Genomic DNA, 26,404 nt, shown 5'->3' with positions numbered 1-26,404 from the left:
TCATGTGGGAATGCTGCATACAGTGCAAATTGCCTTTTATGTGTTACTGGGCATATTGCATCCACTGTACTGGGTCTGCTGTGGCTTCGGATGCATGAACCGGTTTTGGACTGGAGATCCGGAGAGGTACTCTTGTCTTGTTTCCGTGCAACCTGCTTGGCTGCCTGTGAAACGGTCTATTCGTCTGGAGCTGTGATCTTCCTACTAGGTCTACGTGGTCTTCTTTGAAAAAAAGAGGGCTAAGACCCGGCTGCAACATAGGCTGTATGACTCTCTTGTTGATCTCCTTCCCGGTTTCACTACTCCTCATGGTCTTATCTACCCTCTGTCTCAGGCTGAGACCCAAGCCATGTCCGAGTACATTAAGGAGGATCTCAGGAGAGGATTCATCCAAAAGTTCTCCTCACTGGCTGACGGCGGATTCTTCATAAAGAAAAAGGATGGGTCTCTTCGGCCATGTATTGACTATAGAGGGCTTAACCAAATTCCTGTAAAGAATAAGTACCAGTTGCCCCATATACCAGAATTATTCAACCAGCTCTGAGGTTCCAGGAGTTTCTTGAAACTCAACCTCTGTGGTGCGTACAACCTCATCCGATATGGTCGGGTGACAAATGGAAGATGGCCTTCAATACACGTGACAGCCACTATGAGTATCGGTAATGCTGTTCAAGCTCAGCTCTTCCAAGAATTTGTCAACTATATATTCCAACATCTGCTCTACTTTTGTGTGGTAGTGTACCTGGGTAACATCTAGGTGTTTTCTCCAGATCTGTCCACACACAAAAAAGAGATGTTTGCCAGGTGTTGCAGAGACTAAGAGAGAATTGTCTCTATGCCAAATATGAGAAGTACCTCTTGAAGCGGTCTTCCATAATGGTGAATACAGACAAGGTATTGGCAGTGGTGAAGTGTCCTTGGCCCGATGGTTTGAAAGCGATCCAGTGGTTCATTGGTTTTGCCAATTATTATTAGCAATTCATCTTGCAACTCTTGTCCTGGATTCTTCTCATCTTTGCTTTGACCCTTACAGGGGTGAATTGAAAGGTGTGGACTCCAAAAGTATAAGATGTTTGTCCCTCTCAAGCAGACCTTCTTTTTAGCTCCAGCATAGACCAGAGACTAGCAAGTAGTTTATCTCACAAGTTGATATTTTGTCCTCTGGTGCTGCTGTGGTCTTCACGCAGAAGTTTGCTGCTGGTAAGACAGTAACTTGTGGATTCTTTTCCAGGGCCTTCTCTCTGGTCATGCACAACTACTCAATTGGCAACTAAGAACTGTTGGCGATCAAGATGGCTTTGAAGGAATGGCGATATCTGTTGGAGGGAGCAGTGCCTCCTGTCATCATCTACAGTGACCACAAGAACATGGCCTACCTACAGTTGGCTCAGAGGTTGAATCTGCACCAAACCCAGTGGTCATTGTTCTTCATCCGCTTCAACTTCATTCTGCATTTCCACCCGGCTGAGAAGAATGTCAAGGCCGATGAGCTAACTCAGTAATTTTTGTCAGCCAACCAAGAAAAAGAGCTTTGGCATATTATCATGTCTTCCAGGATGCTTTCGGTGGATCCCATAAATGTGTCTCAGGTCCCTCTCAGTAAGACATTTGTTGCTGACACAGCCAGAAAGCACGTTGTTCAGTGGGGTCACACCGAAAAGATGACCAGTCACGCTAGACAGAAGAAGTCTCTTTATCTAATCTCTTGTCATTACTGTTGGTCAACGCTGTGACAAGATATCCTGGAGTTTGCTTTGGCTTGTCCCTCTTGTACCTACAACAAACCCCAAAAAACCTTCCTGCTTGGTGACTTCTTCCCCTACTGGTGCCATACGCTCTGTGGCAGCATATTGCAATGGACTTAATTACAGACCTGCTGTAGTCCTCATGTTGCAACATCATCTGGGTGATAGAAGATAGATTTTCAAAAATTGACCATTTCATGCCACTTACCGGGTTGCCTCCTGGACCATCTTCTGGCTCCATGATCTATTGCTCCACATCATGTCTGACAGAGGTGTCCAGTTTATGTATCAGTTGTGAAGGGCCATCTGCAAACCATTGGATGTAACCTTGGACTTCTCGTTGGCCTACCATCTGCGGTCCAATGGCCAAGTGGCACAGGTGAATCAGATCTTGATAAACTTCCTGCAGCACTTCATCAACAAGCACAATTTTCACTGGGTTAAGTTACTTCCTTGGGCGGACTTCTCCTATAACAATCATGTGAATAATCCTCTGCAAAGTCTCTATTTCATACACTGTATGGAAAGTAACCCAAGATCCCGTGAGCAGTGGTGCTTAACTACTGCATTCCTGCAGCTCATTCCCTGTCAAGATGGTCTTCGACATCTGGGTGGAGACCAAGTCTGTATGAAGAGGCACGCGGACAAGAGATGCCCAGACCATCCTTTCTTCTGCCCCAGAGACAAGGTATGGCTCTCTTCCAGATACATCTGCATCAAGGTGCCTGCCTACAAGTTGGGTCCTTGCTTTATTGGTCGCTTAGTGGTTCTCCAGTGGATTAATGAGTTGTCCTTCAAGTTGAAGGTCCCAGTCTCACTATGTATCCCCAACTCATTCCATGTGATCCTTTTCAAACCCGTCATGATGAGCCATTACTACAGGGATCCAGGTACTTCACCTCTTCTGGTCTGTGATGAAGACACCCTGGAGGTAAAAGCCATCATTGCTGTGAAAAGGTTAGCAGGTAAAATCTAGTATTTAATGGGGTCTGGTCCTAAGGAGAGGTCATGGGTGCCAAGGGAGAATTTTAATGCCCCTCTTCTCCTTCAGAGATTCCTGGAAAGAGGAGCATAAGACATGGGTACTGTAAAGCCCATATCAGTGTCTCCACGCTGCCCTGCCCCCCTCAGTGGGGACATCAGCTCTCCATCTTCCTGGCTGCCAAGTGGTGGCTGTTCTGTCCTCGGTCCATGCTGCTGTCTCCTAGGGTCTGCGAACACCTCACAAACCTCCTGGGAATGCCTGTCTTGTCTCTCTCTCCTCTGTAGAGGGTGAGCTCTTAAGATTAGTAGGGTTCTCTCTCTCTCCTGTAGAGTGTAAGCTCTTATGATTAGAGGGGCCCTTTCTCTCCCCTGTATAGTGTAAACTCTTATGGTTAACAGGGTCCTCTTTCTCTCCTGTAGAGTGTAAGCTCTTATGCTCAGCAGTGTCCGCTCTCCCTTTTATGTAGAGTGTAAGCTCTTATAATCTGCGGGGTTATCTCTCCTGTAGAGTGTAAGCTCTTATGATCTACGGGGTCCTCTCTGTCTCTTCTCTGAGTGTAAGCTCTTATGGTCAGTGGGGTCCTCTCTCTCCTGTAGAGTGTAAGCTCTTATGGTCAACGGGGTCCTCTCTGTCTCTTCTCTGAGTGTAAGCTCTTATGGTCAGTGGAGTCCTCTCTCTCCTGTAGAGTGTAAGCTCTTATGGTCAATGGGGTCCTCTCTTTCTCTTCTCTGAGTGTAAGCTCTTATGATCAGTGGGGTCCTCTCTTTCTCTTCTCTGAGTGTAATCTCTTATGGGCAGTGGGGTCCTCTCTCTCTCTTCTCTGAGTGTAAGCTCTTATGGTCAGTGGGGTCCTCTCTCTTCTGCAGAGTGTAAACTCTTATAATCAGCAGGGTCCTCTCTCTCCTGTAGAGTGTAAGCTCTTATGGTCAGTGGGGTCCTCTCTCTCTCTTCTCTGAGTGTAATCTCTTATGGTCAGTGGGGTCCTCTCTCTCCTGTAGAGTGTAAGCTCTTATGGTCAACGGGGTCCTCTCTGTCTCTTCTCTGAGTGTAAGCTCTTATGGTCAGCTGGGTCCTCTCTCTTCTCTGAGTGTAAGCTCTTATGGTCAGTGGGGTCCTCTCTGTCTCTTCTCTGAGTGTAAGCTCTTATGGTCAGTGGGGTCCTATCTCTCTCTTCTCTGAGTGTAATCTCTTATGGGCAGTGGGGTCCTCTCTCTCTCTTCTCTGAGTGTAAGCTCTTATGGTCAGTGGGGTCCTCTCTCTTCTGCAGAGTGTAAACTCTTATAATCAGCAGGGTCCTCTCTCTCCTGTAGAGTGTAAGCTCTTATGGTCAGTGGGGTCCTCTCTCTCTCTTCTCTGAGTGTAAGCTCTTATGGTCAGTGGGGTCCTCTCTCTCTCTTCTCTGAGTGTAAGCTCTTATGGTCAGTGGGGTCCTCTCTCTCCTGTAGAGTGTAAGCTCTTATGGTCAACGGGGTCCTCTCTGTCTCTTCTCTGAGTGTAAGCTCTTATGGTCAGCTGGGTCCTCTCTCTTTTCTGAGTGTAAGCTCTTATGGTCAGTGGGGTCCTCTCTCTCTCTTCTCTGAGTGTAAGCTCTTATGGTCAGTGGGGTCCTCTCTCTCTTTTCTGAGTGTAAGCTCTTATGGTCAGCGGGGTCCTGTCTCTCTTTTCTGAGTGTAAGCTCTTATGGTCAGTGGGGTCCTCTCTCTTTTCTGAGTGTAATCTCTTATGGGCAGTGGGGTCCTCTCTCTTTTCTGAGTGTAATCTCTTATGGTCAGCAGGGTCCTCTCTCTCCTGTAGAGTGTAAGCTCTTATGGTCAACGGGGTCCTCTCTGTCTCTTCTCTGAGTGTAAGCTCTTATGGTCAGTGGGATTTTTACTCTCTTTTTTTCCAGGACAGGTATTTTCAGAACAATTGCAAGCTTAAAGTATTGAGATTTGTTCAAATGTATTCACTGTAAATCAAATTTTGGGGGAAAAATTCATTGAGTTTGAGTTTCAAAAGATTTGCTTATCTCTAATATTTAGTATGGTGTTAAGAAATATTCTAAATATATTAGATAAATCTCTCCAGAGTTACCCTAATCTCTTCTTTCATTAATATAGAAGTAATTGTGTGTCTGGAGTGTTGGTGGCCTCCACCTGGAGACTTCAGATCACTTATATTGGAGAATTACCTAAAGGATTTGTTTTATTTCTGATCAGGTAGAATAACTAATAAAAGACACTAAGCCGTATAGAAAAGAGGGGAGATGACATGAAGTGATATTGTGGGGCGGGGATGTTGTTCAGGCTTCATTCTCAGACAGCGCCGGTCAGGAGGAGGTTACTGGAGTTCTGTTCTGCACTTTGGGTTTTTTCCTGAAAATAAAAACTATATAAACTCTTATAAAATGAGATTGATGTGTACAATTCTATTTTAAATTAACCCATTAAATACAAAACTAATTTTGGTGAGTTTATCGGCCATAAATTCTTTTTCTTATGACTTTGTTGTGTCCCTAGCTGTCATTTTGTCATTTTTCCTTTCCGTATAACCCTTCTTTATCTTTTACTATTTACTTACTTTAGAACAATGCTAAGAGGCAGCTACAGCATTGATTTTTTTTCTTGATACTTTTTATCCCATTTACCGATTTTTTAAATAAATATTTCATATTTAACTTTTCTTTTATTTTTGTGAATTTTTAAACCTTTTCTTTATCATTTTTTTTTGTTTTACTCAGATTTTTAATTTTGATATGAAAGGAGAAAGTCAGATAACTGTTATGTATAGACACGTAGAAATCACTGAAAGAAGGTGTCCGAGCCGCACACAATCCAGCCAACAAAGGTAACAATGTCCAATAACACGAGCCTTCACCATACAATATTATTCATGTGAGTAGATTGGACGAGTTGCCGCTTCAGACGTCAATCACACATAATGGTAGAATGCAGATTTGGCATTATAAATATTTTTGGTAAATAATTCCTTTATAATTCATGCAATATATTCTCCAAAAATCCATAAAAGGACTTTTATTTTATGCACTTATTTATTTTTCCTTCCTTTTGGTTTTTATACATTTTTATGACCTGTTGCTATTAATTGATCTAAGAAGTAAAAAACGAAAACTTTTAAGAATTCACATCACTTCATGTCACAATTATTTTGACTAGTTTCGATTAACTTCTTTCCATTCATTTCTGTTTCTACTTCCATGCATTTACTATATATTATCGCCTATGAGGCGCGTTGCATTAGCAAACTAAGAGCCGCTGCTTCTCCGTCCATCAGTCTTCGCTCCGGTCCGGCTTCTTGCACATTGACGGTGTTGGGTGATATTTTCTAGTTGAAGTTTCACCAATCAAAATGATTTTCACTTCCTCTCTTGACTTTGGCTTGGTGATTAAAGAAGAGGGTCCTTATATTTAATGCTACATATAGTTGAATATTAAGCAAATGTTGAATCACCGATCATCCATTAAAAGGCTATCAAGATTGTTGCTATGAAATTACACATTTTTATTCTCAATAATTGGTATGTATATTTCTACAAATTTTTCAATAAATTGTCTCAGTTGATCCAATGTATCTAAAATTAAAGCAACTTTGTAAATAGTTTTCATTAAAACTTTTGCTATTTGATATCTATAGCTCCCATATGTGTCCCCCTGGTCACAGATTACAAGCCAATCTTGCATAGCCTGATCCCAAAAAGTCATATGTTACTCTTGTCCATCTATTTCCTCTTATTATTTATTTTTGTTATCCAGAGTTTTTAGTGTGTATTTGTAGCTTCTATCGTAGTTGTTCGCACAAAACATTAGATTCTTAATCACAACATTTATAGTTCTGCATTAGAGATGAGTGAACCTTTCATAGTTCAGTTCACCGAGCCTTGGCAAACTTCTCCTTGTGTTCACCGAGCCGTTTGTTAAACCTTTTCAAGACCCATTGGTTTTAATTAGAGACCAAAAGTAGAGAAAACATCTTTAGGCGGAGTAGAAAAGCTTCCAAACAGCAAAAATATGTTTTCCAGTACAGCCCCACTGTTTTGGCATAGCTATTAGCTTCATAGACTACTCACATTAGAAATATTGAGGTGGATGAGAGACAGGTGTATGGCTGTTTCTCCCACACCCCAGCCAGTACAGACAATGCACAACTTGAAGACCAATCTTTGAGTCTTGATATTTAAAAACATTTCAGGCAGACAGCAGGACAGTGGCATCAAATGCCCACCATTTCCCCATATTGTCTTGCACAGCATGGTCCATGCAACACACAGGATGTGGCCTGGCATTTCCATTTTAAAACAGGATTAGGTCATTTGCTCCCACACCCATGCCAGTATAGACAAGAAAAAACTTGGAGACCCATCTTGGAGTCTTGATATTTAAAAACATTTCAGGCAGGTGGCAGGACAATGGGATCAGTTGAGCCCCCATTTCCCATAGTGTCTTTCAACAGCAGTCAGGTATGATCAATGCTACCCACAGGATATGGAATGGCATTTCTATTTTTTAAAGTGAGCACACCGCGACCATGCCTTCTGTAGCAGCGTATCCAGGCTAGTATAGTAGCCTAGAAATTTGTGTACAACCATGTTGAGGACGTGAGCCATGCAAGGCACATGTGTGAAGTCATCCAGGCATAGTGCCACCACCAGGTTTGCCCTGCTATCATACATGGCTTTCCCTAGCTCCAGTTCATTGGAGACAGCATTGGCTGATAGTGTTGACTTCCACACAGAATGTGGACTGGAATTTACATTTTAAAAATCAAGAGGTGTACAATGGACAGGATTACAATTGACAGGATTAGGCCTCTTGCTCCCACACCCTTGGCACTACATTCAAAGGCAATTTGGAGACCCTACTTGGAGTCTCCACATTTCAAAAAATGAAGGGCAGACAACAGGAAGAGTGGCAACAATTGGCACACACTACAAATAGTTGAACACCACAACATGGATGCATGGGATGGGCAATGTAGCAACATCTGAACCAGCATTTCTACCTTCACCAGAGACAGCAAGATCACAGACAGGCATAGATGTCTTGCTCCCATAACCTTAGCATTACAGACAAAAGACAATTTGGAGACCCTACTAGGAGTTTCCACATTTCCAAAAATTAAAGCCAGACACCAGGAAAAATGGCAACAATTGTCACAGACTACAAATAGTCGAATGCCACAACATGGATGTGTGAGACTAGCCCTGTAACAAGGACTGAGCCAGCATTTATACCTTCACCAGAGACAACAAGATGATGTAGGGATGGTGCTTTCAGACCCCTGGCATTACACCTTCGTCTGGTCTGCACAGTCTGAGACTGGGGTGGCATCCATAACTTGTTCATCCTTTTGAAAGTTAGGCAGTCTATACTTTCAGCCGATAGCTGGAGGTGCTTATCCATCAATACACCACCAGCAGCGCTGAAGACATGTTCCGAGAAAATGCTGGCTGCCGGGCAGGCCAAAACTTACAAGGCGTTACTGGCGAGCTCAAGCAACTCTTTCATTTCCTTGCATAAGAAAACTTAAATGCCAACATTTCCACACTGTTGAAGCATCATAGATTGGGCTAATGTGTATTTGCATTGCTGCATGGGTCTCCCGATAATTCCCTGCAGCTTTGACATCTGCAGGATCGTTGTACAGTGGAGGTCAGAACTGGAGCCATCATAGATCAGCGGTTCCAGGTGGAGCACAGTTTTTCCGGCACAGTCAGTTTCAATCTTCAGAGTCACTGGGTAAGTATTTCTATCCTGCACAGTGGATGGTCAGTGGGGTTCTCTTTATCTTCTGTAGACTATATAAAAAACTGTGGAAAAAAGAGCGCAAATAAGATTTCACCCAATATAAGGATAAAGGTGAAGAAACCAAACAGCTCACCTATGATCAGTGGGGACCTCTCTTTCTCCTGTAGAGTGTAAGCTTTTATGATTAGCAGGGTCCATTCTCCTGTGGAGGTTAAGCTCTTTTGGCCAGCGGGGTCCTCTCTTTCTCTCTCTCCTATAGAGTGTAAGCTCTTATGGTCAGCGGGGTCCTCTCTCTCCTGTAGAGTGTAAGCTCTATGGTCAATGGGGTCCTCTCTTTCTCCTGTAGAGTGTAAGCTTTTATGCTTAGCAGGGTCTTTTCTCTCTCCTGTAGAGGGTAAGCTCTTATGGTCAGTGAGATCCTCTCTCTCCTGTAGAGGGTAAGCTCTTATGGTAAGCGGGGTCCTCTCTCTCCTGTAGAGTATAAGCTTTATGGTCAATGGGGTCCTCTCTTACTCTCTCTCCTGTAGACTGTGAGCTTTTTCTCTCGTCTCCCTTATGAATTTTCAAATTACTTCCAAGATGTCCAGTATGGTGCATCACACAAATTTATTCACCATGAATCAAATTTTCAGTGAAAATTTAGCAAAGCTGGCAAATTTGAATAAAAAAAAATCTGCTTATCTCTAAGGATTTTTTTTTTTTGAATGTTGATTAAAATGTGTTTACATCTATTACGTCATATACTGTAAATGCAGCTGATCATGTAAAAAATTCTAAAACTTTTTTATTGAAAGTAGCTTTTAGTTAAATTTTGCAATTAAAAAATGACAAATTCTATGGAATTTCTGTTGGAATTTTGTTTTAGAAGAATTTATACTTAATAATAATTATGATTATTATTATTTTATTAATATTAAATAAAAATCTAAAAAAAAATCTAATTTTTAATTGTTTTAAAAAACAAACATAATAACAAAACCTCTCATTGTATATGACAGAGGGCTGCGGACAATAGGATGTGAGTTACATCATGGAGCTTAGAAACCAAACGCTCATCAAACATTTCATCCTGGTTGGGTTTTCTCAGAACTTTCAGGCTTGTATGTTACAGTTTGTTATCTTTTTGGTCATTCATATGTTGACCATCCTCGGGAACAGTTTTCTGATCTTAGCCGTCATCGTCAGTCCTCAGTTACACACTCCGATGTATTATTTCCTCTGTAACTTGTCTTTTTTGGACATGTGCTGCTCATTTTGTTCTATTCCAAAATATCTCTTTGTTCTATTTTTAAAGAAAAGAAGGATTTCCCTTATCGGTTGCCTCGTGCAAATGAACATTAACCTTTTCCTAGGCGCAACTGAGTGCATCCTACTGGCGGTGATGGCGTATGACCGGTATATCGCCATATGCCTCCCCTTACATTACACCACCATTATGAGCTGGAGGGTCTGTAGATGCATCACCGGCATTATGTGGTCAGGATGTTTCCTTGTATCTAATGTTCCCACCATGGTTAGACCTTTTATATTCTGCAAAGAGAACACATTGAACCATTTTGCTTGCGAGATCTTGGCTCTTCTAGAGGTGGCGTGTGGAGACCTCTCCTTTTATAAACTAATGATTGTTGCTGTTGGGTTTTTCACAATATTATCACCACTTGTCTTCATTTTGGTCTCTTATATTTGTATCATAATTTCTATATTGAAAATCCGTTCCGTACATGGAAGATCTAAGGCTTTTTCCACTTGCGCTTCCCACCTGACTGTGGTATTGATGTTTTTTATTACCATTATGGCCATGTACATGGGACAAGCAGCAGGGATTTATTCTTATTTGAAATATATATCTCTAATTTATATACTTTTAACACCTTTATTAAATCCTTTTATCTACAGCTTGAGAAATAATGAAATTATAAAGTCCATTCGAAAACTCTTGGCCACAGGGTCTGTAATACATAGAAAGGCTTAGTTCCATAGTTGTTTATGTTAAAAAGACACCTATCCATATAGTCCAAACTATAATCCAGATGTGTTGCTCCAGATAGAGGGAAAATACTCCATGAAGCAAATGCTAATTACCAGTGATTGGAGATCGTTCTCGGCACTGCTCCATTGAGCATCAAGATGCTCGAGTTGCTCGATACTCGATCAAGTATACTAGTACTTGGGCACTATTCTCAAGTCCCCGCCAAACATGCTCCCCATGTTTTTTTTCAGCCAATAAACATGTTAGATTTCCTGCTAATTACAGTAATGTTGTAGCCCTGTTGCATTACAATCATTTTCAGGACTAATTTAAATACATTCTATCTATATATATAATTGCCTTATTCTGTCTGTCTGTCTGTCTGTCATGCTTCAAAATTGTGTCCTTCCGGTGACATTGTGTCCTTACGGTGACACAAAGCTGATTGGCCGCTGGGCTCGCCATGGCCCCGCCCCCCCACACCGATTGGCCGCTCGCCCAGGCTGCGCCCCCACACGGATTGGCCAGCCGCTCGCCCAGGCTCCGCCCCCCCTACAGATTGGCCTCTCGCCCCGGCACCCTGCAGGCATTGGCAATTCGGCCACGCCACGCCCCGCCCCCCTCACGCAACGCACGCTAGCTCTGGCCCCGCCCACCTCCCCCCACGCATTCCCCGAACTGACACGGCTGTCACGGAGGTGAGTACTGTACCCCCCCCCCTCTCCCCCCCCGCGCATTCCCCGAACTGACACGGCTGTCACGGAGGTGAATACTGTACTCCCCCCCCCGTCCCCCATCCCCCGCTCGCACGGGAGTGGTGTGGGCTCCCGTGCGAGCGGGGGACGGGATACGTTGGCATGGTTACAAGCGCATCAAGGTCCTGCAGCGGCGGAAGATCCACACGCACACACATAACAGCACACACACACACACATACACACACATCAGATCACACTCACTCTCACACATACCTCACACACACATCACACACACATCACATCGCATCCACACACTCACAGCATCCGGAGATATCCCTTGCTTCTCGGCCTCGATAGTGTGCTGTTGTGACCTTCCAGGACCTGACGGAGGATCACATGGCCAGAAGCATGTGGTATCTCCGGATGTTGTGACTGTGAGCGCGTATGTGCGATATCGTCAGTGTCTGTGTGTGTGAGTGTATGCGATCGGGTGTGTGTGAGTGTCGGGATCGGGTGTGTGTGAGTGTCGGGTGTGTGTGAGTGTATGCGATCGTGTGTGTGAGTGTCGGCAGAGGAGCACGGCGTGCTGGAGGAGGCTGGGAGCAGAGAGGCTGATCTTGGGGAAGGCTGGGAGGGGGAGGCTGATGCTGGGGGAGACTGGGAGGGGAAGGCTGATGCTGAAGGAGGCTGGGAGGAGGAGGCTGGGAGGAAGGAGGCTGGGAGGAGAGAGGCTGATCCTGGGGAAGGCTGGGAAGGGGAGGCTGATGCTGAGGGAGGCTGGAAGGAGAGAGGCTGATGCTGGGGGAGGCTGGAAGGAGACAGGCTGAGGCTGGTAGGAGAGAGGCTGATGCTGGGGAACACTGATGCTGAGGGAGGCTGGGAGGGGAAAGCTGATGCTGGGGAAGGCTAGGAGGACGGAGGCTGATCCTGGGGAAGGCTGGGAGAGGGAGGCTGATGCTGGGGGAGGCTGGAAGGAGAGAGGCTGATGCTGGGGGAGGCTGGAAGAAGAGAGGCTGATGCTGGGGGAGGCTGATGCTGGGGGAGGCTGGGAGGAGAGAGGCTGATGCTGGGGAAGGCTGGAAGAAGAGAGGCTGATGCTGGGGGAGGCTGATGCTGGGGGAGGCTGGGAGGAGAGAGGCTGATGCTGGGGGAGGCTGGGAGGAGAGAGGCTGATGCTGGGGAAGGCTGGGAGGAGAGAGGCTGATGCTGGGGACAGAGAGGAGAGGCTGATGCTGGGGACAGAGAGGCTGATGCTGGGGACAGAGAGGCTGATGCTGGGGACAGAGAGGCTGATGCTGGGGACAGAGAGGCTGATGCTGGGATGAGAGAGGCTGATGCTGGGATGAGAGAGGCTGATGCTGGGGACAGAGAGGCTGATGCTGGGGACAGAGAGGCTGATGCTGGGGACAGAGAGGCTGATGCTGAGGACAGAGAGGCTGATGCTGGGGACAGAGAGGCTGATGCTGCGGGTAGAGAGGCTGATGCTGGCGCAGCATGGCGGATGGAGCACGTTTGGGAGTGCGCAGCATGGCGGATGGAGCACGTTTGGAAGTGCGCAGCATGGCGGATGGAGCACGTTTGGGAGTGCGCAGCATGGCGGATGGAGCACGTTTGGGAGTGCGCAGCATGGCGGATGGAGCACATTTGGGAGTGCGCAGCATGGCGGATGGAGCACGTTTGGGAGTGCGCAGCATGGCGGATGGAGCACGTTTGGGAGTGCGCAGCATGGCGGATGGAGCACGTTTGGGAGTGCGCAGCATGGGGGATTCAGCACGATGGGGAGTGCGGAGTATGGTGGATGGAGCACGTTTGGGACTGCGCAGCATGGCGGATGGACCACGTTTGGGAGTGCGCAGCATGGCGGATGGAGCACGTTTGGGAGTGCGCAGCATGGGAGATGGAGCACGATGGGGGGTGCGCAGCATAGGGGATGGAGCACGTTTGGGAGTGCGCAGCATGGGAGATGGAGCACGATGGGGGGTGCGCAGCATAGGGGATGGATCACGATGGGGAGTGCGCTGCATGGGGGATGGAGCACGATGGGGAGTGCGGAGTATGGCGGATGAAGCACTTTTGGGAGTGCGCAGCATGGCGGATGGAGCACGTTTGGGAGTGCGCAGGATGGGAGATGGAGCACGATGGAGGGTGCGCAGCATAGGGGATGGAGCACGTTTGGGAGTGCGCAGCATGGCGGATGGAGCACGTTTGGGAGTGCGCAGCATGGGAGATGGAGCACGATGGGGAGTGCGCAGCATGGCGGATGGAGCACGTTTGGGAGTGCGCAGCATGGCGGATGGAGCACGTTTGGGAGTGCGCAGCATGGGGGATGGAGCACGATGGGGAGTGCGCAGCATGGCGGATGGAGCACGTTTGGGAGTGCGCAGCATGGCGGATGGAGCACGTTTGGGAGTGCGCAGCATGGCGGATGGAGCACGTTTCGGAGTGCGCAGCATGGCGGATGGAGCACGTTTGGGAGTGCGCAGCATGGGAGATGGAGCACGATGGGGGGTGCGCAGCATAGGGGATGGAGCACGATAGGGAGTGCGCTGCATGGGGGATGGAGCACAATGGGGAGTGCGCTGCATGGGGGATGGAGCACGATGGGAAGTGCACACCTCCCCCCAACACACACACACACACACACACACACACACACGCGCGCGCGCACTGCACAACACACCACACACACACACTGGGAACCACAAACAACTGCCCTACACAGACACCCACACACAGACAACGCACATTGCACAAAACATACCTCCCCCCAAAACACACCACACACACACAAACCGCGCAACACACACACACACAACGCTACAGACACACAGCGCTCCACAAACAACGCAACACACATACAACACTGCTCTCACCCCCCATCACACCCAAACAACACCCAGAACATGTACAGCGCCCTACACAAACAATTGGTAACTACACACAACAACATCTATATATAACAAAAATCATACATGAACTACACAATACGTAAATTCTAGAATACCCGATGCGTAGAATCGGGCCACCTTCTAGTTCTTTAATAATATCACTCTAAAGCTGGTGTCACACACAGCGACAACGACAACGACGTCGCTGCTACGTCACCATTTTCTGTGACGTTGCAGCGACGTCCCGTCGCTGTCGCTGTGTGTGACATCCAGCTACGACCTGGCCCCTGCTGTGAGGTCGCCGGTCGTTGCTGAATGTCCAGCTTCATTTTTTGGTCGTCACTCTCCCGTTGTGACATACACATCACTGTGTGTGACAGCGAGAGAGCGACGAAATGAAGCGAGCAGGGAGCAGGAGCCGGCGTCTGGCAGCTGTGGTAAGCTGTAACCAGCGTAAACATCGGGTAACCAAGGGAAGACCTTTCCCTGGTTACCCGATATTTACCTTAGTTACCAGCCTGCGCAGCTCTCACGCTGCCAGTGCCGGCTCCTGCTCTGTGCACATGTAGCTGCAGTACACATCGGGTAATTAACCCGATGTGTACTGTAGCAAGGAGAGCAAGGAGCCAGCGCTAAGCAGTGTGCGCGGCTCCCTGCTCTCTGCACTGTGACATGTAGCTGCAGCACACATCGGATAATTAACCCGATGTGCACTGTAGCTAGGAGTGCAGGGAGCCAGCGCTAAGCGCGGCTCCCTGCTCTCTGCACATGTAGCGACGTTATGATCGCTGCTGCTTCTGCTGTGTTTGACAGCTAAGCAGCGATCATAACAGCGACTTACAAGGTCACAGAAAATGGTGACGTAACAGCGACGTCGTTGTCGCTGTCGCTTAGTGTGAACCCAGCTTTACTCTGCAATTTGTGTAGGGTGAGATTTTGGAGTGTAGTGTATTAGAGCTATTTAGGAAGGGTTAATTGCATTACAGTCCTTGGTGATACCATGTGCAAGCAACAGTCCTTTTCAAGGCTAATTCAAATGCATTTCACTCTAGAATATTTTCCCTCTTAGTCTGAAATTGGTGTAAGGTGAACTTCTCGAGTAGGCATAGTTTATTAGAGGCATTTAGGCTGGATTCATTGCATTACAGTCCTTGGTGCTGCCATGTACAACCAACAGTCTTTTTTTAAAGCTAATTTATAGTGATGAGCGAGTATGCTTGTTACTACTCGGTAGTCGCACGAGTATCACTGTACTCGGGCTACTCGGCGGGGACCGAGTAATCTCGCGATACTCGTGCTGTACTCGTGGTCTTCATTTCTGCATGTTGGCGCTCTTTTGAGAGCCAGCCCTCATGCAGGGATTGGCTGGCAGACCACTGCAATGCCACAGCCCTGTTAGTTGTGGAATTGCAGTGATTGGCCGGCCTGCACAGCGTGACCGAGCCTTTATACCGGGGGCGCGCTGTGCTCTGCTCACAGCCATCCGGACAGTCAGTGCAGGGAAAGTGTCGCTGCTTCAGGGAAAGGTTTGCGGCCCTTTATAGCTATTTCCGTAGCAGGGCTGCAAACAGTGTGACCAAAAGTCCTTCTCAGGACTATTTTAGTTGTATACAGGCAGGCAGGGTATAGCCAGGTCGGAGTACAGTAGCAGAGTCCTTCTCAGGACTATTGTTGCTGTATACAGGAAGGGTATAGCCAGGTCGGAGTACAGGAGCAGAGTCCTTCTCAGGACTATTGTTGCTGTATACAGGCAGGGTATAGCCAGGTCGGAATACAGGCTAGTGACCAGAAGAGTCCTTGTCAGGACTATTGTAGCAGTATACAGGCAGGCAGGCAGGGTATATAGCCATTCCTAGTGGTGACCGTATACCAGTCTTCATCATATCGGTGGCTGGTGTACACAGTCTAAAACAGTCCAGATAGTGTCAGACTTCTCAGTAATTGTCGCTCCTAAAAAGCTGTTAGGTTCTTAGTGCGTCCGTGCTTGCATTTTAAAACCGCACGTGTGTGCCTGTCGGTGGCAGTGTACAGGTGCACGATTTGCACAAACTTGGATATAACGCCCAAGTCTAGTGAATACACGTCAGCACAGCATTGCAAAATGCGCAAGGGCGTTGGCAAGGAACAAGGAAGTGGACGTGATGGTGGTGCAGGCAGAGACCAAGGTCGTGGGCAAGCTCTAATTTCGCCACAACAAAGGGCCACATCTAGTCGCTCGCACGTCCTGTCCCAAATTCTTGGGGACCGCAGCAGTACACCGCTCTTGAACCAAGACCAGTGTCAACAGGTTGTTAGTTGGATAGCGGATAATGCTTCCAGTCAGATTGGCACCACCACAAACACTCTGTCTTCCACACGGTCAAGTGTCAGTAGCCGTGATACTGCACCGCACATTTCAGAACCTGATCCTCCTTCCTACCACCAGGCTGAGTACACGTCCTCGGACATTACTGATCCCACACTTGGACACTCGGAAGAGCTGTTCACGTTTCCATTCACACATTCTGGCCTCTCGCCAGCTCATGTTGAAGTGGGTCATGAGGAGATCGTATGTACAGATGCCCAAATATTTGAGCAGCCACGTTCTCACAAAGTTGGCAACGTGTCTCAACAAGGGGTGGACGATGATGAGACACAATTGTCAGGAAGTCAGGAGGAGGAGCAGGGTGCGGAAGAGGAAGACGACGTGGTGGATGATCCAGTAACTGACCCAACCTGGCAGGAGGATATGCAGAGCGAGGACAGCAGTGCACAGGGGGAGGCAGGCGTAGCATCCCAACAAGCAGTAAGAAGCAGGGTGGTGGCCCCAGGCAGACGTCAGGCAACTGTTCCCCGGAACAACAACACGACACAAGGTGCCTGTACAAATGTTAGGTCTTCCCGAGTCTGGCAGTTTTTTAAGTTGGCTCCAGATGATTCTAAAAAGGCCATTTGCAACACCTGCCGTGCCAGCATCAGCAGGGGTACCAAAACTAGCAGCCTGACCACCACCAGCATGATCAGGCACATGTCAGCCAAGCACCCGACTTTGTGGGAAGTACAACAGAGTCGAGGAGCAGTGCTTGCTGATGTCACTGCTACGTCTTCGCTTGTTGTGCATGCCAGCCAATCCCCTGTCCATGCTGCCTGCGAACAAGCCTCCTCCGGTCCTGCACCTGCAGTTGCCTACGCAGAAATAACACCATCATCAAGCACGTCCTTGTCCCAGCGCAGCGTTCAGTTATCCATTCAGCAAACCTTTGAACGCAGGCGCAAATACACTGCCAACGCCCCACATGCCACAGTTCTAAATGCTAACATTTCGCGACTGCTTGCGCTGGAAATGTTGCCTTTTAGGCTGGTGGAGACAGAAGCATTCCGTGACCTGATGGCGGCAGCTGTCCCACGTTACTCGGTCCCCAGCCGCCACTATTTCTCCCGGTGTGCCGTCCCCGCGTTGCATAACCACGTGTCACAAAACATCACACGTGCCCTGAACAACGCTGTTTCACCCAAAGTCCACCTAACCACAGACACGTGGACAAGTGCTTGTGGGCAAGGCCGCTACATCTCGTTGACGGCACACTGGGTTAATATTGTGGAAGCTGGGACCCAGTCTGAGCGAGGGACGGAACACGTCCTTCCCACACCAAGGTTTGCAGGCCTTACCTCAGTCAGGGTTTCACCCGCACTCTACAGCTCCGGAATGTCATGCTCTTCAGCCTCATCCTCCTCCTGCGCATCCTCATCCACTTTACCCTCCACACCAGTCCCAAGCTGGAAGCACTGCAGCACTGCCTCGGCGAAGCGGCAACAGGCTGTGCTGAAGCTAATCTGCATAGGTGACAAACCCCACAATGCAGAAGAGCTGTGGACAGCTCTGAAACAGCAGGCAGAACACTGGCTCACACCTCTGAACCTAAAGCCAGGAAAGGTCGTGTGTGACAATGGCCGGAACCTGGTGGCGGCTTTGAGGCGAGGCCAGCTGACACATGTTCCATGCGTGGCCCATGTGCTCAACCTCGTGGTTCAGCGGTTTCTAAAGTCATACCCAGAGCTGTCTGATCTGCTGGTAAAAGTTCGCCGCCTGTCTGCACATTTTCGAAAGTCACCTACTGCTTCAGCCGGCCTTGCCGGCTTTCAGCGCCGTTTGCATCTTCCGGCTCACAGACTGGTGTGTGATGTCCCCACGCGTTGGAATTCAACTCTGCACATGTTGGTCAGGATATGTGAGCAGAAGAGGGCAGTTGTTGAGTACCTGCATCACCTAAACCGTCGGGAAATGGGTCAAACTCCACACATAACACCTGAGGAGTGGAGATGGATGTCCGACCTATGTACCATCCTCCAAAACTTTGAGGACTCCACCAAGATGGTGAGTGGTGATGACGCCATTATTAGCGTCACCATACCGCTTCTCTGCCTTCTAAAACGGTCTCTGCTCAAAAACAAACATGATGCATTGCAGGCGGAGCGCGATGAGTTGCAGCAAGAAACAGTAGTGGGTGATAACACACAGCCCAGCCTCGTCTCATCACAACGTGCAGTGGAGGACTATGACGAGGAGGAGGATGAAGACATGGAGCAACTCTCCGGCCAAATTGAGGATATGACATGCAGTCATATCCTCGGTTCAGCGTGGCTGGCCAGAGGACAGGGTAGATGAGGAGGAGGAGGACGAGGAGGACAGCATGTTCAGTCATCGTGTTGGTCAGGATACTGAAGTCCTGGCTGTTAAGAGTCTGGCGCACATGGCTGACTTTATGGTAAGCTGCCTGTCTCGTGATCCTCGCATTAAGAACATCTTGGCCGATAATCATTACTGGTTGGTAACACTGTTAGACCCACGCTAAAAGGAGAACTTTATGTCTCTTATTCCCGAGGCGGAGAGGTCAACCAAAATGCAGCAGTTCCGGAAGGCCATAGTCACGGAAGTAGGCAAAGCATTCCCCTCACAAAACGCTAGCGGCATAGGTCAGGAATCAGTGGACAATTAAGGCGTACAGCCGAGAGAGGCACAAGTCCAATCCGCCAGAGGTAGGGGAACAGTCTTTAAGATGTGGGACAGTTTTCTTAGCCCCTCATGTACTACAGCCCCTGAGGTGCGGGGTAGTGCCACAAGAAATCCTAAGTTTGCCCAGATGCTCAAGGAGTACCTTGCAGATCGAACAACTGTACTCCGACATTCCTCTGTGGCTTACAATTATTGGGTATCCAAGGTGGACACGTGGCATGAATTGGCTCTCTACGCCTTGGAAGTTTTGGCCTGCCCTGCCGCTAGCGTTTTGTCAGAGCGTGTTTTTAGTGCCGCAGTTGGAATCATTACAGATAAACGCACACGCCTGTCAACTGTAAATGCTGACAGGCTGACTCTGATCAAGATGAACAAGGGTTGGATTGGGCCAGACTTCACCACACCACCAGCAAATGAGAGCGGAATTTAAAGTTTGTAATGGGAATTTGCCATGTACCTCCACTCACCCATGGGTACACACTTCTGGACTTTGGATAATCGCTGGACTGCTCCTCCTTCTCCTCATGCGCCACCATGATGACCATTACAATAGTTAGGCCTTTGTTTCAGGTATACCCCCAGTGGTAAATTTGTTTCACCCATTCTTTCAGAATGGACATTACAACGACAGGAGACCCGCTCCTTTGCAATGGGAACAATGTTTTGAGGCCCTCATGCACGTCTCTATCCAGGGACAACGTGGAGCCTCCCAATTTTTGGCTGCCCTGCCAAAGGGCTATACTACAATAGACCCACTTCCTTACAATGGGCACCTCATGTTTACAGGCCCTCATGCACGTCTCTATCCAGGGACAACGTGGAGCCTCCCAATTTTTGGCTTCCCTGCCAAAGGGCTATACTACAATAGACCCACTTCCTTACAATGGGCACTTCAGGTTTACAGACCCTCATGCACGTCTCTATCCAGGGACAATGTGGAGCCTCCCAATTTTTGGCTGCCCTGCCAAAGGGCTATACTACAATACTACAAAGACTCACTTCCTCAAAATGGGCACATTAGACTCAAGAGGCCTTCATGTACGTCTCTTCTCAGGGACATCGGAGTGCCACACAATGTTTTACGTAAAATCTTTCATGTAATCTCCAAAAGTAACATACACCAGCTCTATCTCACTATTGGGTATGTGCCCTTAACATTTCCGCCATGAAAATTCATTTTGGTGTCATTTTTGAAGGTTTTCTGGTGAGTCCGTAAAAATGGCATAAAACGCGGACAAAATTGTTCACAGCTGTGTTTTTGAGTGATAAATGCTTCAAGGGATCTTCCCCATGCTGTTGCCATGTCATTTGAGCACTCTTCTGAGACTTTTGTGACATTTTTAGGGTTTCTACATGCTGCCGGGGGTCATTTCATAAAAATACTCGCGTCTCCCATAGGATAACATTGGGCTCGGTGCTCGGGCCGAGTACACGAGTATCTTGGGATGCTCGGCCCGAGCCTCGAGCACCTGAGCTTTTTAGTACTCGCTCATCACTACTAATTTAAATACATTCTTTTTTTTAATAATACCACAATTAGTCTGCAATTTGTGTAGGGTGATCTTCTGGAGTAGCGATAGGGTAGTAGTGGAAATTAGGCAAAGTTGATTGCATTACAGTTATTGGAGCTGCCACGTACAACCAAGAATTTGTTTCAAGGCTAATTCAAATATATTCTATGGTTAAAGTGACTCGCCCACCCCAGGGCTATGGGACACCCGGTGCCGGGCCGGACTAGTCCGGTGGTAGTCAGTGGTGGCTGGGCCCGGCTCCGTGGCCCTGGTGGGTGTCAGTTGAATATGTGGCTGATGAGTTAGAGTTAATGTTCGTGACGCCACCTGTGGTATGCGGCTATTAAGCCGCCGCTGTTATGGGAGAACTCCGGGGTGATGTTATGACAGCTATGATGGTACTGCTCCCCACAGGTGGAGCGATGCCCCGGGATACCGTTGGTGCCCGTGAAAGTCTATGGTGTTGTGTGGCTAACACGGTGCAGGGCCGACAGGCGAGGAAAGAACCAGGCACAAACAACAGTCTCTTTACCTTCTCCTCTTTTACTCTGGGAACAGTCCAGTCCTGGGAGACCGTTACAGGTGGTGATGGGGATCCGGTCGGCCTGGAAGTACTTGGGATGATCTTTCTGGCCAGCTGAGTATGAGGCCTACTCCTGTACTTTGCTTTGTGATGATAGGACCCTGCTTCTCTGAATCCAGCAATGGCCCTCTTTGCTGCTGGGACCGATGGCACGTCCCTTCTTTCTGTAGGTGGCTGCGCAGACCCTCTCTCTGGTGCTTCTCCGCTGGAGTCCACACCGGGCCCTGATGCTGCAGCTGTACCTTGGATCTTTCTGGGCCAGGGGCTTGCAGCTCTCCTGCCCTTCGGACTCGGCTACCAGGGACGGATTTTATACCCTGGCAACCACAGACTCCGATGTCTGAGTCTCTCTGCTGCCTCTCAGCTATTCCTGCTTCTCTGGGCCAAGCTGCTCCAGCTCTAGGCCCCAGATTCACAGGACAGCTCACTCTGCGTCTGTTCACTTCCACTACTCCCTTCAGACTGACTCCACTTCCTCCCTCTGGTCAGGTAGAGGAAGGCTCCCTGGAATTCCAGGTTCAGAGCTCCCCCTGCTGGCCGGAGGGAGAACTGTGTTGGGTGTTAAACCTGCTGGCCAATGGATCTCCCAATTACCTCCAGGCTCAGCATTAACCCTTTGGGAGGGCAATGCTGTTGTGGCGACCAGGTCCTAGGGCGCCACACTCCCCCTTAGTTAAATTCAGTACTCCCGGACTGTGGAAACAAAACATAACATGTCATACATTTCATCCCAATATGGGAGGCACATTCTCTTTAACGTTACAAATTCAAACAGTACTATAAGAGTCCAGTGTGGCTCCCTGCCGGGTGTCCATTACACTGCTCCATGGGGGACCCGCCGCGATAAAACCCCCAACGTAGGCTCTGGGCGTGCGTCAGAGCATTGATGACCCCACTCTATGCACGCCGGACGGGTTTTTCTTCAGGGGTGTCGAGCACTAGTGGAGCTGCCCAGGGGCTACAACTATCTCTGATAACCCCAGCCTCCTTCATTTCCCGTAACATTTCTTTGGCACGCTGATACTGTGCGGGGGGTACAGGGCGGTATCTCTCTTTAACGGGAGGATGATCACCCGTGGGGATTTGATGTTTAACCCCTTTCACCTGCCCAAAATCTAGGGGGTGTTTGCTGAAGACCCGCTCGTACTCCTGTACCACCCGGTAAACCCCATGCTTTTGGTGTGAGGGGGTGGAGTCGGTGCCCACATGTAAGTTTTGGCACCAGTCTTCCAGCTGCCCCTTGGAGCCATTGTCTTCCGCCTGGTCGGACGGGATCAAGGGTTCCACTGCTTTGATGGTGTTGTTGCTGACAGTGTACAGTTTTGCTACAGTGGCGTACCGGGGCAATTTGGCTTCCTCCTCCCCACAATTCAGGACACGGATGGGCACTCTCCCCTTGCGGACGTCTGCTACCCCTCTGGCTATCAGGACTCCAGGCCTGCTGTCTGAATACACCGGTTCTACCAAGGCATGGTAATCCTGACCCTTGAGGCCTATTGCTGCCCGACACCATATCAACATTTCACTTCTTGGGGGTATTGCAATGGGGAGGGGGTCACTTACCCTCACACTGCCAATTTCTCCTCCGGCCAGCTCTATCTGCTGCCTCCTCATCAGGGCTCTGATCTCCCTCTGTAGGACACGCTGCTGCCCGGAGCTGGCAGTTTCAGACGCCTGTTGCAACAAAATTATCACTTCGGCAACACAATTTTCTATCACATTTGTACCAATGGTTACCAATGGGTCAGATTCTTTGCGATCAATATCTACAATTATCATCCCCTGACACGGCAATTCTACCCGCCCCACTTTAATGGTTACTTCTTTGTACCCAATTTGAGGTAAGGGCTGACCATTACTGGCCACAATTGTTAAATCATCATCTGGGCCATGGTCAATGTCTGAATCAGCCCAATATCTTTTGTACAGTTTGTAGGGGATGGTTGTTACCTGGGACCCCGTATCCAGGAGGGCATTCAAAGGGATCCCATCCAGCACAATAGGAAGGACCGGTCGTCCTCCCACATACTTGCTGCGGCTGGGTGTTGAGCCGGGCTTCCTTACACCTGGGGGTCGGCTCCTGGCCCCAGGCTCGGCCCATTTAAAGGACAGTATCGTGCAATGTGGCCCGCCTGGCTGCAGCGGCGGCAGATCGGTTGTCCCGTTGAATCATACCGGTCTGTGTCTCTGCCTCGGGTCGGCGGAACCCTCCTCTGTCGCATCCATGGGACGTCATCTGGGCTGGAGGCCAACTCGATTCTTGCAGGCGATGGGGTCACTTGTAGAGACTGCACGGTCTTGGCAAGGGCAGCCACAGTCTTGGTCAGCTCCTGGACCTGCTGTCTGAGCTCTGCAGTGGGATCCTTATCCAGGGACTGCGCCTCAGCCCCTGCAGTGGCTCGTGTTGCAGGCACCACCCCGGGGTACGTGATAGCAAGAGGCCGGAGGGGTACTGGGTCATTCGGTGTAGATTCTCTCAGTACCCGGATGGCCTGGTCCTTAAACTTTGCAAAGTCCAGAGCAGGGTTCTGCAGGACCATGATACGCAGCTGGGTCCTGTGGGCATCTGACAGGAGCCCCTCTATGAACTGCTCAGTTAGGAGTTTGTGTTCCTCACGTACACTCTCTGGGTCCACTTGTTTAACCGCTTTCAGGGCCTCCTGCAGGTTTAAGGCATAGTCCCTTATGCTGTCTGTGGCCCGCTGCTTGCACCCAAAGAATCTCATCTTTATCTCTGCTGCGGTGCGGGTGTCAAAAGTACTCTTTAGCTTGGCCAGTATCTGGGTTACTGTCCCTTTATCTGTATCAGGCCAGGACTTCACTTCACGCTGGGCTGCGCCGGCTAGCTGTCCCATTAATATGCCCACCTTCTGGCTCTCAGTCAGCGGATACACCCGGAACAAGCTGTGCAGGCTTTCTCTGAAGTCGCTCAAGGTATGGGACTCCCCGGAGTACTGCGGCAGCCATTCTGCTCCCGGTATGTACGGCATGGTGATCGGCATTACCGGCGCTACAGCGGGGGCTGGGGCGACGGCGACAGGGATCGCTTCGGCTGGTGCTGCGGCGTCTCGGGCTATGGCAGCCACCTGCCCTCCCTCTGCGTCGGACATCTTCCTCCCCCTTAGTGAACCTTACCAGGCTCCGTTCACTTTTCAAATTTCCTTCTGGGTCGCGCGGGGTTAACAGCGCTCTGCTCTGATGGCGCGCTCCCTTCGCGCTCTTTGTCAGGCACGCCCCCCTTCTTCCTGCGCTCAGTGAGGCTAATGGCGGCGGCAGTTTTCAAACAGTGAAACACGCAGTAATACAGTCTTTAAAGCGCAATTCTTCAGGCGCACAGTACCCGGTGTGACCGGGCACGAAATCCTGTTCGTGACGCCAAAAGTGACTCGCCCACCCCAGGGCTATGGGACACCCGGTGCCGGGCCGGACTAGTCCGGTGGTAGTCAGTGGTGGCTGGGCCCGGCTCCGTGGCCCTGGTGGGTGTCAGTTGAATATGTGGCTGATGAGTTGAAGTTAATGTTCGTGACGCCACCTGTGGTATGCGGCTATTAAGCCGCCGCTGTTATGGGAGAACTCCGGGGTGATGTTATGACAGCTATGATGGTACTGCTCCCCACAGGTGGAGCGATGCCCCGGGATACCGTTGGTGCCCGTGAAAGTCTATGGTGTTGTGTGGCTAACACGGTGCAGGGCCGACAGGCGAGGAAAGAACCAGGCACAAACAACAGTCTCTTTACCTTCTCCTCTTTTACTCTGGGGACAGTCCAGTCCTGGGAGACCGTTACAGGTGGTGATGGGGATCCGGTCGGCCTGGAAGTACTTGGGATGATCTTTCTGGCCAGCTGAGTATGAGGCCTACTCCTGTACTTTGCTTTGTGATGATAGGACCCTGCTTCTCTGAATCCAGCAATGGCCCTCTTTGCTGCTGGGACCGATGGCACGTCCCTTCTTTCTGTAGGTGGCTGCGCAGACCCTCTCTCTGGTGCTTCTCCGCTGGAGTCCACACCGGGCCCTGATGCTGCAGCTGTACCTTGGATCTTTCTGGGCCAGGGGCTTGCAGCTCTCCTGCCCTTCGGACTCGGCTACCAGGGACGGATTTTATACCCTGGCAACCACAGACTCCGATGTCTGAGTCTCTCTGCTGCCTCTCAGCTATTCCTGCTTCTCTGGGCCAAGCTGCTCCAGCTCTAGGCCCCAGATTCACAGGACAGCTCACTCTGCGTCTGTTCACTTCCACTACTCCCTTCAGACTGACTCCACTTCCTCCCTCTGGTCAGGTAGAGGAAGGCTCCCTGGAATTCCAGGTTCAGAGCTCCCCCTGCTGGCCGGAGGGAGAACTGTGTTGGGTGTTAAACCTGCTGGCCAATGGATCTCCCAATTACCTCCAGGCTCAGCATTAACCCTTTGGGAGGGCAATGCTGTTGTGGCGACCAGGTCCTAGGGCGCCACATAATAATACCATTCTTAGTCTTTAATTGGTACAGGGTTAGTTTCTAGAATAGGAATAGTGTATTAGAAGCATTTAAACATGGTTCATTGCGTTACAATCCTTGGTGCTGCCAAGTACAACCAACAGTCCTTTTCAAGGCTAAGTAACATACATTCTATTCTCTAATAATATCGCTCCTAGTATAAATATAGTTTAGGGTGAGATTCTGGATTAGGGATAATGTATTAGAGGTCTTTAGGCAGGGTTGCTTGCATTACAGTCTTTGGTGATGCCACATCCAACCAACAGTCCTTTTCTGAGCAAATTTAAAATCCTATTTTCTAATAATACCTATCATAGTCTGCAATTGATGTAGTGTGAGTTTCTGGACTAGGGATAGATGCATTTAAGCAGAGTTGATTGCATCACAGTCCTTGGTGCTGCCACATACAATTAAAAATCTTTTTCAGGGCTAATTTAAATATATTCTATTCTCTAATAATACCACTCTTAGTCTGCAATTAGTGTAGGGTGAGATTCTCAAGAAGGTATGCTGTATTAAAGGTATTTAGGCAGGGTTGATTGCATTACGGCCCTTGGTCTTGACATGTACAACCAACAGTCCTTTTCAGGGTCAATTCAAATACATTCTATTATCTGATATTTCAGCTCTTAGTCTCCAATGTAAGGTGAGCCTCTGGAGTAGGTGTGATGCCCTGGACCAGGGGTCACAGGTAGTACCACCAACACTACATACACACCCCCTGTCCCTGGTGAGTTCACACCCGTCACCCCAGGTGGAAGACCTGATGCCTCCCTCAGGGTGAGTAGGGCACACCAGGTGGGCGGAGTCAGGCGG

The sequence above is a fragment of the Anomaloglossus baeobatrachus genome, chromosome 3 (genome assembly GCF_048569485.1).
Source record: "Anomaloglossus baeobatrachus isolate aAnoBae1 chromosome 3, aAnoBae1.hap1, whole genome shotgun sequence".
Taxonomy (NCBI): domain Eukaryota; kingdom Metazoa; phylum Chordata; class Amphibia; order Anura; family Aromobatidae; genus Anomaloglossus; species Anomaloglossus baeobatrachus.
This window is presented reverse-complemented; position numbering follows the sequence as displayed.